At 35.8% G+C, this 18,647-nt stretch overlaps 1 long non-coding RNA gene across 1 annotated transcript in view; it reads right to left on the bottom strand.

The window, feature by feature from the left end:
- Positions 1-9,022: 9,022 nt before the first annotated feature.
- The window catches only part of LOC135971795 (uncharacterized), a 213,568-nt gene continuing 203,943 nt past the window's right edge, over positions 9,023-18,647 (bottom strand). Inside the window, exon 4 of the long non-coding RNA XR_010588055.2 lies at positions 9,023-9,147. This is a non-coding gene — a long non-coding RNA (uncharacterized lncRNA). The remainder of the gene's footprint in view (positions 9,148-18,647) is intronic.

Here is an 18,647-nt window from a genome sequence, read left to right as displayed (position 1 = left end):
TAATTTTACCACAGTTTTTCTTTGCTTGTTTTTTATGTCCTCATTTAATAAAAGAAAACAAAAAACAAAATTCCATTTTCTTATTTAAACCTACAATTATGCTCACATTGAGCATAATTAAAATTATAAATTTAAGCCAGGTACAATTATACCTGGTTTAAATAAAATTCCCTTTCTTTGCAAATTTTGGTCAAAAATATTCATGCTAAAGTAAAAGACAGGTCTTCAAGCAGCTTTTCTAAACTACCCTGAGGCAATTAAACTCATCAGTCTAGTTCCCATATCATAGGTTGTAGCTAAGGTCTCATGCCTAATTGAAAGTTCCAGTACAGGGATGTCCAAAGAATATACTGTAAGGTAGATACCCTGCTTTCCACCCTTGCAGCACCCGCTGTGTGCTCTGCCTTCACCACTCCTTCCTTCTTGGGTCATTGGCTCTGGGAAAACAGTGTTTGCACTCTTCCCTTTACCAACCCTGCCCCTGACAAAACTGTTATTGAAAATTTGGAAACATGAAAACCTGCCCAACACCAAATATCACTACTAGTGATATTTCACTACTATGAAATTGGTAAACATAATACTATATTTTAAAGGAGAAAATAAATAATTATCTGATCTTTGGAAAAGGTGGATTTCTCAGCTTTGAAGCAAAAACAATAATTGTGTAGGAATAGCCTGACCAATTCAAAGTATATTTGAAATATACTTGAAATCTACAACTTCTGCTAAAATGAAAAAATAGTAAAACTTAAGTTAAAATCCTTCTATCAAGTACAGTAGACCAAAAGTGGTCTTTGTGTGAAACGGTATCGAAATGTAGAAACAAAACAAATAACAAAGAAAAATTGTTTCACCCAATAGGTAATGATAAAACACAAATAGAAAACAAACGTGGATCCTCCTTTACGTAGGATGGGTTTCCTGATAAACACTGTACATGAGTTGAAAATGCATTCAATACCCCATAAAGCCAGAATAAAATTGAAAAATCGTAAGTTGAACCATTGTCTAAGTCAGGGATCTTCTGTACATGGGGGAATATTTTCATGCTTCTACATAGTAAGAAAATAGAAATAATGTTGACAAAGCTTTGGTATGGCTTTTAACTTATATACAACTCTGTTAACGGATACAACTGGTTTGTAAAATAATACAACATAAAGATATTCATATCCTTTGACCCAGTAGTCTCTCCTCTGGGAATTTATTTTAAGGCAATAATTCAACATACACAAAGTCCAAATGAATAAAAATGTTTGTTGTGGTGATATATAAATAAACAAGACCACCAAAATATTCAACAATTAAAAATGGCTTATTATATAACATGAGCAGGAGATAATTTAGTGAGCCATTAAAATTATAATTACAAAGGCTTTGTAACCACATAGAAACAAATTCTAATAGAAGCAACATGTCTCTTCACCATATACCATGATTACCTTCTGAGTAAGTGGTATTCATTCTGGGGAAGGCAGTTTGTAGCTGAACACCTGGGTGGTATCGTAGGCTCGCCAAAGAGCAGGGACTGAATAGATCTGAATGTTCTATAGAATCAAGGAAAGAGAACCGGAAGTTTGCAGGGGATTCTCAAGTTGCTGACAACTGACAGAGGTTTATGGGTGGAGGCAACACAAAGAAATGCCATGGAAGGGATAAGATTGTCAAGAAGGGATTGCGGAGAACATAATTATCTAATATGAATGTTTATTAATAGTTGTTTGCTATTGGTGCGTAGCGTAAGCCCTCCTCTGTCTTCCTGTCAAAACTGTCAGAATAATTAGTGTAGATATGTTCTTTAGGAGAACTTCAGAGGGAAAACACAGCAGGCTTAATGAGGAGTGACTAAGACAAGGGTCGGAAGCTACTTCAGACATAATATTGATAAGGCCTTAGAAATTGTCTGAGTCTTTCCAGGCCTCCTCATTTGTGAAATGGAATAGTAGTGTAGCTACTTTCAAAGGGTTGCTCTGAGGATGGCATGAGATAATACATAGAAAGCACTTAAAACAGTTTGTCATCATCAGTCATCATCATCATCATTATTATCATCAGGCTTTGAAGCAGAGATGGCTTCTATGGATTCAGGATCTAGGTGGCAGAAGCTGTAATCAGGGCTGTGGACCTGAATATTGGTCAATATTTTTGTTGCATCGAATCAACTTTTTTTTTTAAAGCAGAGAAAGTTCAATTTAGTATATGGCCTAAGTATTTAGTCTTCACTTAGAGATGTTTAGTAGATGATAATTAAAGCGAAGAAATAGGAAAATCAACAAAGTTGAACTTCAAAGCAAAGCAAACAAATCACCAAAATTGAACAAATATTAAATAATGAGAACCAGTAAGATAGGAAATATATTTGATCAGAAAAAAGGCAGTGACAACAAGCACGAAAGAGAAGGAGTAATATAGTTGTGATACCTAAATTTTATTTTGATTTCATTTTATTGTTTTTTTTTTTTTTTGAAACGGAGTCTCACTCTGTCGTCCAGGCTGGAGTGCAGTGGCGCGATCTCAGCTCACTGCAAGCTCCGCCTCCCGGGTTAACGCCATTCTCCTGCCTCAGCCTCTCGAGTAGCTGGGTCTACAGGCACCCGCCACCTCGCCCAGCTAGGTTTTTTTTTTGTTTTGTTTTGTTTTTTTTTTGTATTTTTTAGTAGAGACCGGGTTTCACCGTATTAGCCAGGATGGTCTCCATCTCCTGACCTCGTGATCTGCCCATCTCGGCCTCCCAAAGTTCTGGGATTACAGGCTTGAGCCACCGCTCCCGGCCTCATTTTATTGTTTCTCATTATGGAAGATAAAGCTAACAGAAACGTGATTGTTCAGAGAGTTGATCTGAGATGCTAAGATGTCAATCTGAATTTTTTCCTGGAATTATGGAAAAGTGCCTAAAGACATTCTATTAAAGAGAGAGAGAGAAAAGTGATTTTTAACTTGAATTTTGGTATTTTTCAAACTCAAAACATTACAGGACTTAAGATAATGGAGGATAAAGGAAAAATTATTATAAGGTAATGTGAATGTATGATTATGATATAAATGTAATCTTTAAAAGCCTTATATATTTTCCCTTTTTAAAATCCTTTTCAAATTCTCCATTATGTTTATAAATATTGCAATTATTTAATTATTCTGTGTAGATATTTAAGCTTGGACTTCATGGATAAAATTTTTCTGAACAGTACTAATGATCAAGTTAAAATCTCCGAGCAACTGGTAAACAGGTATTAAGGGCTACCCACTGATTCTTAAATTGTATTGTTACATATAGGTCTGTTATGGATCAATGGAAAGAAAAGAGGTAGAGCTATAGAAAAACTACAAGAAATTTAAAATAATCCAAAACCTAGCTTATCTATATAATCTTTCCACCCATCTGATGGGAAAATATCATGCATATGAGCTTTATCCTTCAGCTACGCCCAAACTCCTCCTTTCTCCAAAAAATGCTTGAGAACCACTGGGTAAGCAACCACCACAGGAAAAGAACACTTTAGCATTAAGTCAAGACTTTTGAGGTTAGCAGTGAGGTACTGACCTCAGATAGAGCCAAATCCCATGTGAGCTGACAATGTTTCTTGTGTTTGATCCTCTTTACAATAAGTCATTTGGCTTCCCAGTATCAAGTAAAGTCAAAAGACATTCTCCACCACTGTATCTCAGGAGATTTCATACAGGAAATTTCCTATAAAATCTAATTAGGATAGATGTATAAATATTTCTAAGTTAAAACAGTGCCCGTGGCAGTTTGGGGTCACACATCTTTTTTTAAAAAGCTATCTTTCAATGCGCACTCAAAAGGAGGCTTTTCTTCTGGATGTGTCTATCCTCATACCTTCATCTGTGTGGATATCATCTATGTCCCTCTCCAAGTGTGTCCAGGAAGGGATGTTGCTGTGAACAGCTCATTGATCCAGGATGTGAGAATTTCCTCCCTGCCCAGTAGAAGTGTCTAGACACCCAGGATGAGACTGGCTTAATGGTTGAGGCCAACTATTTGTTCTTAAATGCATGTACATGTATGCCCTCCCCCTACCATCAACATACACACTCAGAATTTTTTTGTAGATGCATTTCTCTTCCTACTGGTATTTGGCAAGAGACCAAAGAAGCTGCAATTCCTACTCCCACCTTCAGATCCAATCGTAATCCAAGCTCTTTGCATAGCTAGGGTTATAGGCATGTAGTGCACCCTGGGGCATGAAACTGATTGCTCAACTGGAAATGTATTGAAGAGAAAGAAAAAAGAAATGAGCACATTAAATGCATTTTGGTCTGGGTTTTGTCTCACTGTGTAGAAAGCTCAGGGCCTGCTGGGTTTCCAAAGCTTTGTATAAACTAAATATTACGAGAAACAGTACATCACAGCAGTCATTGCTCAGTACTTTTTCTCTTTATTCAGTAGGGAAAACTTGTCACTCTATATATCATTTACAACTTGCTGCAGTGATTCCTCAAAGTTAGAAGATACTGTACACTGTGAATAAAAACACAAGGAGGAAAGGGAGTTCTGCACTATAGGATTTTCATCGCGTAGCATTTCTAAGTAAAATGTATCTGACACCAGTAACAGAAAACATGCACTGAAACAAATGCCAAGAAAATCAATAATTGCAACAATCACATGGTTAAAAGGCATGTATTTATGTGCTTTTTCTCTTAGTGCTGATTTTTCATTTCGTTTTTAAGATGCTACAGAAATAACAAAAAACTGTGTTCATAAACTGCAAAACTATGCCCCTTAATCAGAAATCAAGTGTGGGGTATTCTCAGTCCTCTGTTACACAGTTGGGGACATAGAAAAAGAAGAGAGAAAAAAATGCCAGGAGACAACTGTCAAAAAGAACCAGTTCCCTAAACTTGTTATTTCACTCCATGAAAAGTCACTGACCATCACTTGGAAACCTATGGACTCTTACAGAATACTCATATGGATACCTGTTTTCCAGTCTCAAAAAAAAAAAAAAAAGGAAGAAAAGAAACACCAATTTCGAAGACATGGTGGAAGGGAATGAAATGAAAAAACAGAAGAGTGGGAAGATAATACTCCAAGCAGGCCCTCTGATACAAAGTCTCAACTGAAGCCTGCTTTTCCACAGGGGAAGTCTGAAAACTTAAAAGCAGAAATAGAAGAGCTTGAGGTCATTTAGCACAAAGGAAAGAAGTCTCACATGCTTCAAGAGCCTCTGAAGGCATCAGTTTATACAGCACAGCAAAATCATTGATGTTCTTCATGTAATGTCATTAGGGGGATAAAAAGTATATCTAGTACATCCTGCTTTAGCAGGTTAGGGGATGTAGAAGAAACTTCAGAGAGATTTTTTAAATGACACGTTTAAATTTTTAAAGAGATTTTGTACTTAGTTACATGCAAAGTCCCTTTATATGAAACTTTTCCCTCTGTGACAATGCCAAGAAAGCAAATAACTACTGTATATGTTAGTTGCATAAATACGTTGTAATTATACTGTCTTTAATTAAGATGAGCGAATAACACATCACTGGTCTGCATTTATTTGCCTCTGTGGTGATGGATGAGAGTGTGGGTGGGAATGGGCGTCAGCACATCATGGAGTTTATGTTCCCAACTAGATAGCCTGGAACTCTGTGTGACCCTGAGAAGTTCATTTAGTCTTGGGGAGGGTCAGTCCTAAGAATTAGCCCTCTATTCCCCTGGTAAATAACTCCTGCGTGTTGCCGGTGAAGTGCATTTACACTCTCAGAGAGCTGTACTGGTGGCTCTAATGCTGTTCCTTCCTGTGACTCTGGCTCCATTTCGGAGTGGACTTGTTAAAACTTTAGTAAACTTTGTTTCACTTCTGAGACACCAACCACCTCAGTCCTAGAAGGAGGTGTTGTGAACATCATCCAAGATCCCCGCCCTGCCCGACAGCACCAAATGCAGGCATTTTGTGCAGCATTGACACCCTGCCCTGGATGCCTTAGATATGACTTCTGAGGATTAAAAACTAAAACAAAAGTCCCTCCTGAAAAGCATACACAGGTTAAAGACACTAGCAGCCTGCTTGACCCCACCAATAATATCCTCAAAACTTCATGGTCAAACCACTGATCTTCCTGAGGTGGGTAAATTTTCAAAAATTTAAAATGTGAGATTAACTGTGATTTTTATAGAAATCCTAATCTACTTAATTATTTTGCTTTCCTAAAAGCTGCGCACATTTTTAAGGAGTATGTAATTTATCACACCTAACATAATTTCACATCATATATATGTGTATATTCCTTGTATGTATATCCAATTTTTATATATAGTATATATACTGTTTATATTCTGTATATCAAATTTGCATTCTTGTTTTAACTCTATTGATTTGTCATATTCCCTAATGACATAAATGAACTAATAGCTCTAAAAAATGGTTATTGAAGCATAAAACAGTGATGGAGATAACACAAACAGCAGTCCCTTCTGAATGGCTTGTTAGTAGAAATAATAAATGGGACTTCATTTGTAAAACAGAATGTGAATGGATATGTTCTCAGAAATTGAATTTTTATAATGAAATCAGCCAAAGAAATGTAGAACTCTAAAATACATCATTATTTAAAAATTGAATTCTGTTGGGCCATGGAACCATTTTCTCTCACTTCACAATGAGTTAGCTGTTAACAAAATTTAACAAATGAGAACATAAAGTCATTGAAGTTTTCCTAAATTTTCAAATAATTACAAAAATTTTCAATATATAATTTAGAAGGCTTTTTAATATAAACTTGTTGATGTTTTGCCATTGAAGAAAGACAAGAGCACAAACTAAGGAAGCATTATCCAGAATTACACTGTTCAGAGTAAAAACAGATACAAATGATGGTTACACTATTGGTGAAAAGTCTACAAAGCCAATAGCAAATTAAAAAGAAATATTATACCAGAAAAATAATAAGCTACTGGTAAAATTTGCTTATGAAATGATACTGTTGGATCTCAAAGATAAAAATATGTCAGGAAAATATTAAAACATGTCTATATTGGCGTGTGGAGGTGTGGGGGGTATGTATGTGTGCACGCATATGTGTGTCTGTGTGTGTGTATACTAAGAGAGTTAATACTACAATTGAATAGAATTACCAATTCTATGTGTTTTCAGCACATGTATAGGACAGGTAGGAAAAAAAAGGCCTAGTGATTCCTGTTCTATTTTTTCACAAAACTCATGAGAATCAGAAGAAAGATTTTTGTTTTCGGAGTAGTTAATGATTATCTTCTGAGGTGTGATATAGACTGTAACAGGCACCTTTGGGACATGGTAAGAGACCTTTAGCTATGTGTGAAGCAGGAAAAACATGTGACACAGGAAAATAGTGTGTCTACAAAGTCAGTCCGAACATTATTCACTAAAAGAGAATAGACAGTGGTCAATAATATTCCTTGATCCATTGTCCTAGAATGGCGCTGACCCAAAAAACTTTCTACAGTCATGGAAATGTTCCCTATTTGCTCTGTCCCACATGGTGCCCCTACAGACATGTGGCTGTTGAGCATTTGAAATGTGACTGGTGCAACTGAGAAATTAAATTCTATTTTTTACCTTAATTAAATTTAACTCTTAACATATATCTAAGGACTACAGTATTAGAAAGCACATTTCTCTGAAATAGTAAACATATTTGAGTATGATGAAATAACAACTAGAGTGAGTCCATCTTTTCATCATGCAATGTGAGGAAATGCGCTTCAAGTCAAAGACTGCTTTCCTCATAACTTCCCTGCTCTCTGAGGGAGAAAGATTTGAGTTCATGCGTTAATAAAGTTAAAATAACTTCATTTCACTGATGATACCAGTAGAGAGCATTAGTATGATTTTAGGTGGTCTGAATAGTATGACACTAAAAATTCAAAGGAAAAGATGATGATTTTTAAATTGAGAGTAGGGTACCAAGTTTCCTTTCAAAATCCAAATAGTGGTGTCAATGGCTTCCTTGTGAAGGATTTAACTTTTTTCATAATACATATCTTCACTTTTGGGAGATAGAAATTGGCAATAGATGATTGAGTTTATTATTTATCACCCAAAGCAAGTAGAATGGATTAGGAAACCAATTGCTGCTGTGGTCTAAGTTGAAACATTTGAGGTCAAACTTTACAGTGTGATATATTCATTTATTTTACATCTGATGTGGCTCTGAAAATAGTTAATGAGATATATTAGTTTTTGTCTCATAATATCTATGCACACATTTGAAATTAATGCACATAGCCGATGAAGCTGTAAATAGTTGCTCCTATTTCCACATAATATAGAGTTGAAAGTCAGAGGGTTTTAACTCAGTAGAAACCCACTACATGTAGAATGTGGCCATTTGGCTACATTGTCCATCACTGAGCCCACATATACATTGTAGTAAAGCTTTAAAATGAATAGGATATCTGGCATAGATATGAAATAAGTAATACTCTTTTTTAACAATCAAGATAATGTTTACTGCATAATTATTTTTAAAGCCATTATTATTTTAAACTTATTTAACTAAAATGTGATAACCTATAATTGCACTAGTCACCCACTAAGTGGTTATTGGATTGCCAAAGATTTGAGAAACAGTGCTTTATAATGTATTTAGAAACATAAGCAGAACTAAGATTTATTGTGGATTTTTTTAACCTTATTTTCCTGTATCTGCCATTTCAGGAAACAGCTAGAAATCTCACAGTTAACTTAAACACCTCTTCTGCCCACGTGTCCCATATTGTCAATACCCGTGTTCTACCAATTTTATTCAAACTCATTGCTTCCTGCTCCATTTTCTCCAGCTTAGACAACTGCACCTTGATTCAGAAATTTATTTTCTCCCAGTTGAGTTGCAACAGTGGCCTTCTAATTGGCCTCTCAGTTCTCGTTCTCTTTCCTTTAAAATCTTTTCTCCATATTATCACTATGTTTCTACTTAAAATTTGTTTGATGTTTCTCAGCACTGTTTAAAATACTACTGTGGTTTGCTGAAATGCCGTCTCTACTAAAAATACAAAAACTTAGCCAGGCGTGGTGGCAGGCGCCGGTAGTCCCAGCTACTTGGGAAGCTGAGGCAGGAGAATGGCGTGAACCCGGGAGGTGGAGCTTGCAGTGAGGAGAGATGGCGCCACTGCACTCCAGCCTGGGCGACAATATGAGACTCCATCTAAAAAAAAACAAAAAAAAAATACTGTGATTTTCTCTATGTTAGCAGTAAGCACTGAGAAATGAAAATGATGAAAATATTCCCTTAACAATCATAACAAAAAAGTATATAATGCTTAGGAATAAATTCAACAAGAAAAGTAGAGAAGCTGAGTAAATCTGATTGAAAGAATATGAACAAAGAAAAAATTGAAATAGCATACCATATTTTCAGATGGAAAAGATTAATACAATAAAAATGTCAATCTTCCTAATATTAATAAACGTACTTCAAGTCCAATTAAAATATTTATGGGTATTAGGATTTAAATTTGGTTTTGCAACTTGACAAAAGTCTCTTTTTAAGTTGATGAGAAAGAATAATGCCAGCAAAAGCAAAAGCAGTAATAGGGAATAAGAGTTTACTAAATATTAAAACACATTATAAATATTCTGTGACATAAAGTTGGATGCTGACATAGAAATAGAAACCAGTGAGATCTAATGAAAAATGCAGACACAAATCAAAATTGATGTGAAAATTTAATATATGACAAGAGTGATATTTTCAAAAGTGCTTACACAATGCACTGTACATCTGAAAAAGAAAAGTTGGAATGCTACCTAGAACTATAAGTAAAAGAAAAAATTCAGATAAATTGAGAACTTGAAAAAGACAACTGAAAAGAAGCTCTGAGACGATATGTGCAAAAATTGAGAAAGGAGAAGACCTTTATCAAGACAGAAAATTAAGAAACCATAAAAGCTATAAAATGATAATATTTTTCTACAAAGTGATATAAACTAGTATATGACAAATATTTACTATATAAAATCCTAGTTAAATTATACACATTTGAATTATACATGACAGAGAAAACAGTAATATTTAACACGAGACCACTTAAAAATTCACATGAAAAACTAATGAAAACAAGCAAAACTCACAAAATAGTAAACCCAAATAACCAATAAGTGTGTCCCTAAACCCACCAGTAGTCAGATAAATGAAAAGTACAATGTCAATAAAATTTTATATATAGTTTAATTGGCACAAGTTAAAGCAATAATTGATGTTGCTTGTTGGAATATGGGAAAAATAACCTCTTAATTTGCTGGTGAACATATGACAGTCTTTGAAGAAATAATTTAGCAACAAAATCTAAATTTGAAAATACACATACCTTTCAACCCAGCAACTCTGCTTCTGGGACCTATCTCATATAATTAAAATAGCTTGGCAAGATATGTATACAAGGATCTTTATTACAGTAGTTTTCATTGTGACATAAAACTGGAAGCAAAGATCACCATTAATAGCAGAATGGTTGAATAAATTATGGTAAATCCACATGATGGAATATTTTGAAGCCATTAAGAAGAATTAATTAAAACTACTTGAGTTACCTTGACAGAATCTTTGTGAAGTCTAGCAGAGAAATTGTACAATTGGAACTAATTCTTTTAATTGACCAGATGAACTTGAATAGAAGATGAATAGATGAATTTAGAAATGAATGTAGAATTATAAAAAGGTGAATGTATGTTTATACACAAGTATTTAAGCATGGATAAAATTCCAGAGCAATACACAACAGTTGGTTAGACATGTCAACTTATTTAGTAGAAGAAAAGGTGTGAGTTGGTTGATTGTTTATTGAATAAGTTAGTAAGTAAACTAAAGGTGGAAGAAAAAGGTGAGGAGAGAGTTTAGATAGATACCTATATAATGGTGTAGATATCAATAAATATCTGTTTTAAATCAATGACAACATGAGGATAACTTCTGACCTATAAATGACATCAAATGGGTAATTAAAAAATTGAATACAAGTAATGCATATAAAAGGAGTATATTATTTAAAAAAAAAAAAAAAACAGAAAAAATTCCTATGGTGACACTCAGACACCTGCAAGAAAAAATCCAAATGGCTTACTATGCCATATAAAGTCATGCAAGAAAGGGGCCTGTTTCTCAAAATTCTCTCCTGCAAGATCCCCTGTCATTTATTACACATGCCAGTAAGTCCTGAAACACTTCTAGTAACGCACAAGCACACGAAGACACAAGCACACAAAAGATAAGTCATTTTGTTAGTTTATGCCTTGATTGTATTGTCTATTATTGATCTTCATGTCTAGAATTGTGGCTGGAATAAAATAATAAATGCTTTTTGAATAAGTTAGAAAAGAATTAGTGAATAAATGGATGAATGCTGTATTCTCAGCCAGGAACATCCTTCATTTATTTCTCCATTTGATTAATTCTTATGCCTTTTTAAATTTTAGCTTATGTGTCATCTCTTCCAGAGATCCTTTCTTGAACTTTCTTGAGGATTCCCTTCATATTATTTACCAGCACTTATACATTAGAGTGCTATTATCAGGTTTCATGTTTATTTCTCCCACTAGATACAAAGCAATTAAAAGTCAGTGTCTGAAAGTGAATTCATTTTTGGTTCCTTATATCCAGCACAATGCTAGTCATATAACAAATGCTCAATTAATATTTGTTCAACTCAAGTTATAAACTGAAGAAAGTAGCAGATTTCTGACTTCAGAGTTGTAAATATATTTCCATTATCTTATTTCAACATATACCTCAAAACAAACAAACTTACAACATAGTACTTGACATAAAAACAAAATAAATTACAGATGAAAAATTTTCAGAACTTATACAGTTTCCCAGAACTCAACATTCAAGAGGCCAACCAACTAATCACATAACTATTTTTCAGTCAATTTGAAACAAATATGTATATACTTTTTTTCTTTCCAACTTTTATTTTTGGTTCAGAGGGTATATGAGCAGGTTTCTTACATGGGTAAATTGGTGTGCCATGGGAGTTTGGTGTACAGATTATTTTGTCACCCATATAATAGGCATAGAACCCAGTAGGTAGTTTTTCAGTCCTCGCCCTCCTCCCACCCACCATCCTGAAGTAGATCTTCATGTCTTTTTTTCCCTTCTTTGTATCTATATGTTCGCAATTGTATTAGTCTGTTCTCACACTGCTAAAAAAGACATACCTAAGGACTGGGTAATTTATAAAAGAGGTTTAATTGACTCACAGTTCAGCATGACTGGGGAGGCCTCAGGAAACTTATAGTCATGGCAGAAAGGGAAGCAAACATGCTCTTCTTCACATGGTGGCAGCAAGGAGAAGTAGCAAGCAAAAGGGGGGAAATGCCTCTTATAAAACCATCAGATCTCATGAGAACTCACTATCATGAGAACAGCATGAGGGTAACTGCCCCCATGATTCAATTACCTCCCACTTGGTCCCTCCTGTGACACATGGGGATTATGGGGACAGCAGTTAAAGATAACATTTGTGTGGTGACATGGCCAAAACATATCCTTCCATCCTGGGTACTTCCAAAATTTCATGTTCTCACATTTCAAAACAATCATACCTTCCCAAAAGTCCCATAAAGTCTTGACTTCTTCCAGCACTAACCCAAAAGTCCAAGTCCAGAGTCTCATCTGAGACAGAACAAGTCCCTTCTGTCTATGTGCCTGCAAAATGTAAAGCAAGTTAGTTACTTTGTAGACACAATAGGGGTACAAGCATTGGGCAAATACACTTGCTCCAAATGGGAGAAATTGGCCAAAACAAATGGGCCACAGGACCCATGAAAGTTTAAAATCCAATAGGGCAGTTTTTAAACCTTAAAGTTCCAAAATGATCTCCTTTGATTCCATGTCACATATCCAGGTCATGCTGATGCAAGAGGTGGGCTCTCATGACCTTCGGAAGCTCTGCCTCTGTGGCTTTGCAGGATTCAGCTCCCCTTCCAGCTGCTTTCATGGGCTGGTGTTGTCTGTGCCTTTTCCAGGCTTGCAATGCAAGCTGTCAGTGGACCTACCATGCTGGGGTCTGGAAGATGGTGGCCCTCTTCTCACAGCTCCAGTAGGCAGTGCCCCAGAGGAGACTCTGTGTGGTAACCCTGACCCATTTTCCTTCCACACTTCCCTAGCAGAGGTTCTCCACGAGGGCTCTACCCCTGCAGCAAACTTCTGCCTGGACATCCAGGGGTTTTCATACATCCTCTGAAATCTAGATGGAGTCTCCCAAACCTGAATTCTGGACTTCTTTGCACCTGAAGGCCCAACACTACTTGTAATCCACCAAGACTTGGAGCTTGTACCCTCTGGAGCAACAGCCTGAGCTGTATACATTGGCCCTTTTTAACCATGGCTGGAGCTAAAGCAGCTGGGGTGCAGGGTGCCAGTTCCCAAGGCTGCATAGAGCTGGTGGGCCCTGGACCAAGTCCATGAAGCCATTTTTCCCTCCTAGGCCTTAACACCTGTGATGGGAGGAGCAGCCACAAAGGTCTGTGGCTTGCTCTGGAGACATTTTCCCCATTAGCCTGTCAATTAACATTTGATTTCCCATTACTTATGTGAATTTCTGCAGCCAGCTTGAATTTCTCCCCAGAAAATGGGTTTTGCTTTTCTATCACATCATCTGGCTGTAAATTTACTAGACTTTTGTGCTCTGCTTCATTTTGAATACTTGGCTGCTTAGAAATTTCTTCTGCCCAATACCTTAAATCATCTTTCTCAAGTTCAAAGTTCCACAGATCTCTAGAGCAGGGGTAAAACGCCACCAGTCTCTTTGCTAAAGCATAACAAGAGTCACTTTTGCTCCAGTTCCCAACAAGTTCCTTATCTCCATCTGAGACTACCTCAGCCTGGACTTTATTGTCCATATCACTATCCGCATTTTGGTTAAAGCCATTCAACAAGTCTCTAGGAAGTTTCAAACTTTGCCACATTGTCCTTTCTTCTGAGTCCTCACAGGCTCTAGAAAATTTCAGACTTTCCCACATTTGTCTGTCCTCTTATGAGACTTCCAAACTTTTTCAACCTCTGCCTGTTTCTCAGTTTCAAAGTTGTTTCTACATTTTTTGGTGTCTTTGCAGCAGTGTCTACTACCTGGTATCAATTTAGTTTATTAATCCATTCTCATGCTGCTGATAATGACATACTTGAGACTGGGTAATTTATAAAGGAAAAAATGTTTAATTGACTAACAGTTTAGCATGGCTAGGGAGGTCTCAGGAAACTTAAAATCATGGTGGAAGGGGAAGAAAATGTGTCCTTCTTCACATAGCAGCAGTAAGTAGAAGTGGTGAGCAAAAGCAGGGAAAGCCCTTCATAAAACCATCAGATCTCATGAGAACTCAGTATCATGAGAACAACATCAAGATAACTGCCCTTATGATTCAATTACCTCCCACTGAGTCCTTCCCATGACACATGGGGATTATGGCAACTACAATTCAAGATGAGATTTGGGTGGGGACACAGCTGAACCATATTGTTGTTTGGCTCCCATTTATAAATGAGAACATGTGGTATTTGGTTTTCTTTTCCCATGCTTATAATAATAATGTGCTTAAAATAATGGCTTACAGCTGCATTCATATTGCTGCAAAAGACAATTTCTTCCTTTTGTATGACTGTGTAGTATTCCATGCTGCATATATGCCACATTTTCTTTATCTAGAATACCACTGATGGGCATCTAGGTTGATTCCATGACTTCGCTGTTGTGAATAGTGCTGTAACAAACATACAGGTGCATGTGTCTTTGTGGTAGAACAATTCATATTTCTTTAGGTATATGCCCATTAATGGGATTGCTGGGTCAAATGGTATTTCTGTTTTCAGTTCTTAGAGAAATCTCCAAACTGCTTTCCACAGGAACTAAATTAATTTACCTTCCCACCAGCAGTGTATAAGTGTTCCCTTTTCTCTGCAACCTCACTAGCATCTGTTATTTTTTTGACTTTTTTATTACAGCCATTCCGACTGGTGTGAGATGATATTTCATTATGGTCTTGATTTGCATCTCTCTAATGATTAGTGACATTGAGCATTTTTTTCATATGCTTGTTAACTGTGCATATGTCTCCTTTTGAAAAGTGTCTGTTCATGTACTTTGCCTATTTCTTTATGGGATTGTTTTGGCTTATTATTTTTTTAAGTTTCTTCTAAATTCTGGATAGTAGACATTTGTTGGATGCATAGTTTGCAAATATTTTCTCTCATTTGTAAGTTGTGTGTTTACTCTGTTGGTCATGTCCTTTCTTGTGCAGAAGTTTTTTAATTTAATTAAGTCCCACTTATCAATTTTTGTTTTTGTTGCAATTGCTTTTGGAGACTTTGTCATGAAATCTTTGCCAAGTCTTATGTACAGAATGGTATTTCCTAGGTTTTCTTCTCAGGATTTTACAGTTTGGGGTTTAACATTTAAGTCTTTAATCTATCTTGAGTTGACTTTTATATATATATAGAAAGGAATTAGTCCACTTTTGAGCTTTTGCATATGACTAGCCAGTTATCCCAGCAAAATTTATTAAGTAGTCCTTCTCTCTATTTTTGTTCATTTATTTTTTGTCGATTTTGTTGGAGATCAGATGGATGTAGGTGTGCAGCTGTACTTCTGGGTTTTCTAACCTGTTCCATTGGTCTGTGTGTCTGTTTTGTACCAATACTAAGCTGTTTTGGTTACTATAGCCTTGTACTATAGTTATAAGTCAGGAAGTGTGATGCCTTTGGCTTTCTTCCTTTGCTTAGGGTTGCTTTGGCTATTCAGGCTCTTTACTGGTTCCTTATGAATTTTATAATAGTTTTTTTCTAGTTCTGTGAAAAATAACATTAGCAGTTGGATAGGAATATCCTTGAATCTATAAACTGCTTTGGGCAGTATGGCCATTTTAACAATATCGAGTCTTCCTACCCATTAGCATGGAATGTTTTTCCGTTTGTTGGTGTTGTCTGATTTTTTCAGCACTGTTTTGCACTTCTTGGTGTACAGGCCTTTCACTCCGTAGTTAGTTGTATTCCTAGGTATTTTATTTATCTTGTGAATACTGTGTTTGCATTCTTGATTTAGCTCCCAGCTTGGGCATTATTGGTGTATAGAAATGCTACTGATTTTTGTACATTGATTTTATATGCTAAAACTTTGTCAAAGTTGTTTATTAGATCTAGGAGCCTTTGGGCAGAAACTATGAGGTTAATGAAATTTTAGAATGTCAAGGATAAGAACAAAATCCTAGAAAATTTTTTCTTCCCTGAAAGAAGAAATTAAAATGTCACATAAAAAAGCATCAAGAATTAAAATTATTTTGGTCTGTGTCAGAGAAAAATGAAAAACAAAATATTATACATGGGGAATATTGTAAAGGTACATTTTTGTGCCAGTAGAACTTACCAGTCATGGGTGAAGGTAAAATAAAGTTATTTGAAGACATGAAAAGTGCCTCAAAAATTTACCTTTTCAAAGGAAATTACTAAAGGATATTCTATAAACAAATAAATAAAAAAGCTAAGACGAGGAGAGCATGACATAGGGAATAGAAGATCAAAACTCATTAGAGAAAAAAGCCTTGAGAGCTATTAGTTTGAATTGTTTGGGTGAGGCTGCTAAGGGAATGAAACTGACAAATAATCAGATAGTTTCGATGATACAGAAAATTGTCCTGACCTATGAGAAGCTATGGGAGGATGTAGTCATAATTCTGAAAAATTCAGGGAACTGATATTAGCAAACCAAAGCCAGTAATACAAAGTAGGATGATGTATATCATGACCAAGGGGATTTTATCTTAGGAATAAAAGGTGGACTGAAGATTCAAAAAATCAATCCATTAAAATTTAATACTTTAATAATTTAATCTTATTTAACCATGTGAACAGGCTAAAACAAAATACATAATTATTTCAATATATCTAGAAAACAATTTGAGAAAATACAAAGTACTTTTCTGATAAAAAAGTCAAGAAACTAACAAAAATAGAGTAATTTTGAGAAAAATCTACAACTAATATTATACCTAAGGCTTTCCCTTTAAGATTGTGGAAAAGGGGTTGGGTAAGGCATTGTTGTTTTTCTTTATAGAAACCTTTTAGAGTTTTTCTTTTAAAACTTTGAGTTACTTTGTACACGTATCAAAAATACTACTTTGAGAAACATGAAATTTAATTAAAATAATGCCGTGATTGATGAACATAAAGAAATACACCAAAGGAAGTGAGCTGTAGTTTGCCTACATTTCAAAATGTTTCTGAGTCCAAATTATTTTTGATCCAGGATTACAATTTCAATATTGACTCCTTGCATTTAAGCACTACATACTAATAAAGCCTACTCTCTTACAAACCTCTAAGAAATCTAAGAAAAGCAAATGAGTTCCCCCCAAAACAGGATATGAGTCCACATGAAATGATCAGATAAAAGGCTAAACCAAAGCCTATGCCTACACAGAGGGTCTAATCTGGTTAGTGGGAAAAGATGTGAAAAATGAGGTTGCTAAAACAACATAGGAAAATAAACCTGTTCTTCCCAAGCTGTCGCTTTGGAATGGAACTGACAAGCTGATTCACACTATGTTGCTTTGATGGATTACACTTTCATGGATTATTCTCCTCAGGAACATGTGCATTTTAACAAGCAAAAACCAGAAGTAAAGCAATAAAGATAGGATTTCAGGCACATACTCAGGCTTTTGGAAGAAACCGTCAGGGGCTTAAGGGTTTGTTGGATTCCCCCAGATTAAACAAGTAGGTAGAGATCTCCTTGGCCTGTGCAACATCTTATGGAAAGTGTCTGAACTAGATGTGAAAACAAAGAAACAGTCCACTTACTTTCCTATGGTCCAGCTACTAGAATTTCACCCCACTGTGAAATCCAGCAGAACCAATATTTCATTTTTAATTTCAACTTGTAAATTACTTCTATAAGGGGAATGTTATAAGAGGCAAGTGATATATTTTGAGAGTAGCTGAAAAATCTCAAGACCTAAAATTTCCAACATCTGCAATCAAGTTTTACTTTCCTTAATCCATGCAGAACAAGGTATTTGCAGTGTAATGCAGGTAATTTCATTCATAATCATGAACCGTGTATTTAAGTAATCAGTTCTATGCATAATTATTCATTTTGGATGAAAAGCTGTGCCTAGCTTTTCTGGGGATACGTGCACATCTTTTTTTTTTCCATTTCAAAACCAATCATAAATGCCTTAAAACTTTGTTCCAAACTGATTTCTGCCCATCAATAAGACTTGCTAAGTGAGTATAAAATTGGTCCTTGGAAGCCAATGGTGTGGGAGGGGATAGTTTTTATGAAGTGTGGCTTTACTCTCTGTAGTACCCACAGCCTATAACCATTAATGTGGCTGAATTAACAATAATGTTCATTCATTCTGTGAGATCAATAACTCATCTGCATTATTGGCAAGCCTCAGGATCCTACAAGGTACTTCCTGTCCACCCCAAAAGTGTCTGGGCATCTCCAGACTGTGTCCACCTATGTCCAACAATGTGAATACAGCTTCTGCCTGCTATGGGCCCCCACCAGGCTGCTACTGGGAGTTCCCTCTGGTGGTTGGACATTTACCCCTTTTGCCAAACCCTGAAATATCCTCTGGAGCTCAGTCACACAGGCTTCTGCTATTCCTTTGAAAAGACACTGAGTGCCCTGAGTATTGAACCCTCAGGAC

This window comes from Macaca fascicularis, chromosome 7, assembly GCF_037993035.2.
Source record: "Macaca fascicularis isolate 582-1 chromosome 7, T2T-MFA8v1.1".
In the NCBI taxonomy this organism is placed as follows: domain Eukaryota; kingdom Metazoa; phylum Chordata; class Mammalia; order Primates; family Cercopithecidae; genus Macaca; species Macaca fascicularis.
Note: the sequence above shows the minus strand (reverse complement) of the source record. Positions and strands in the feature narration are given on the sequence as shown.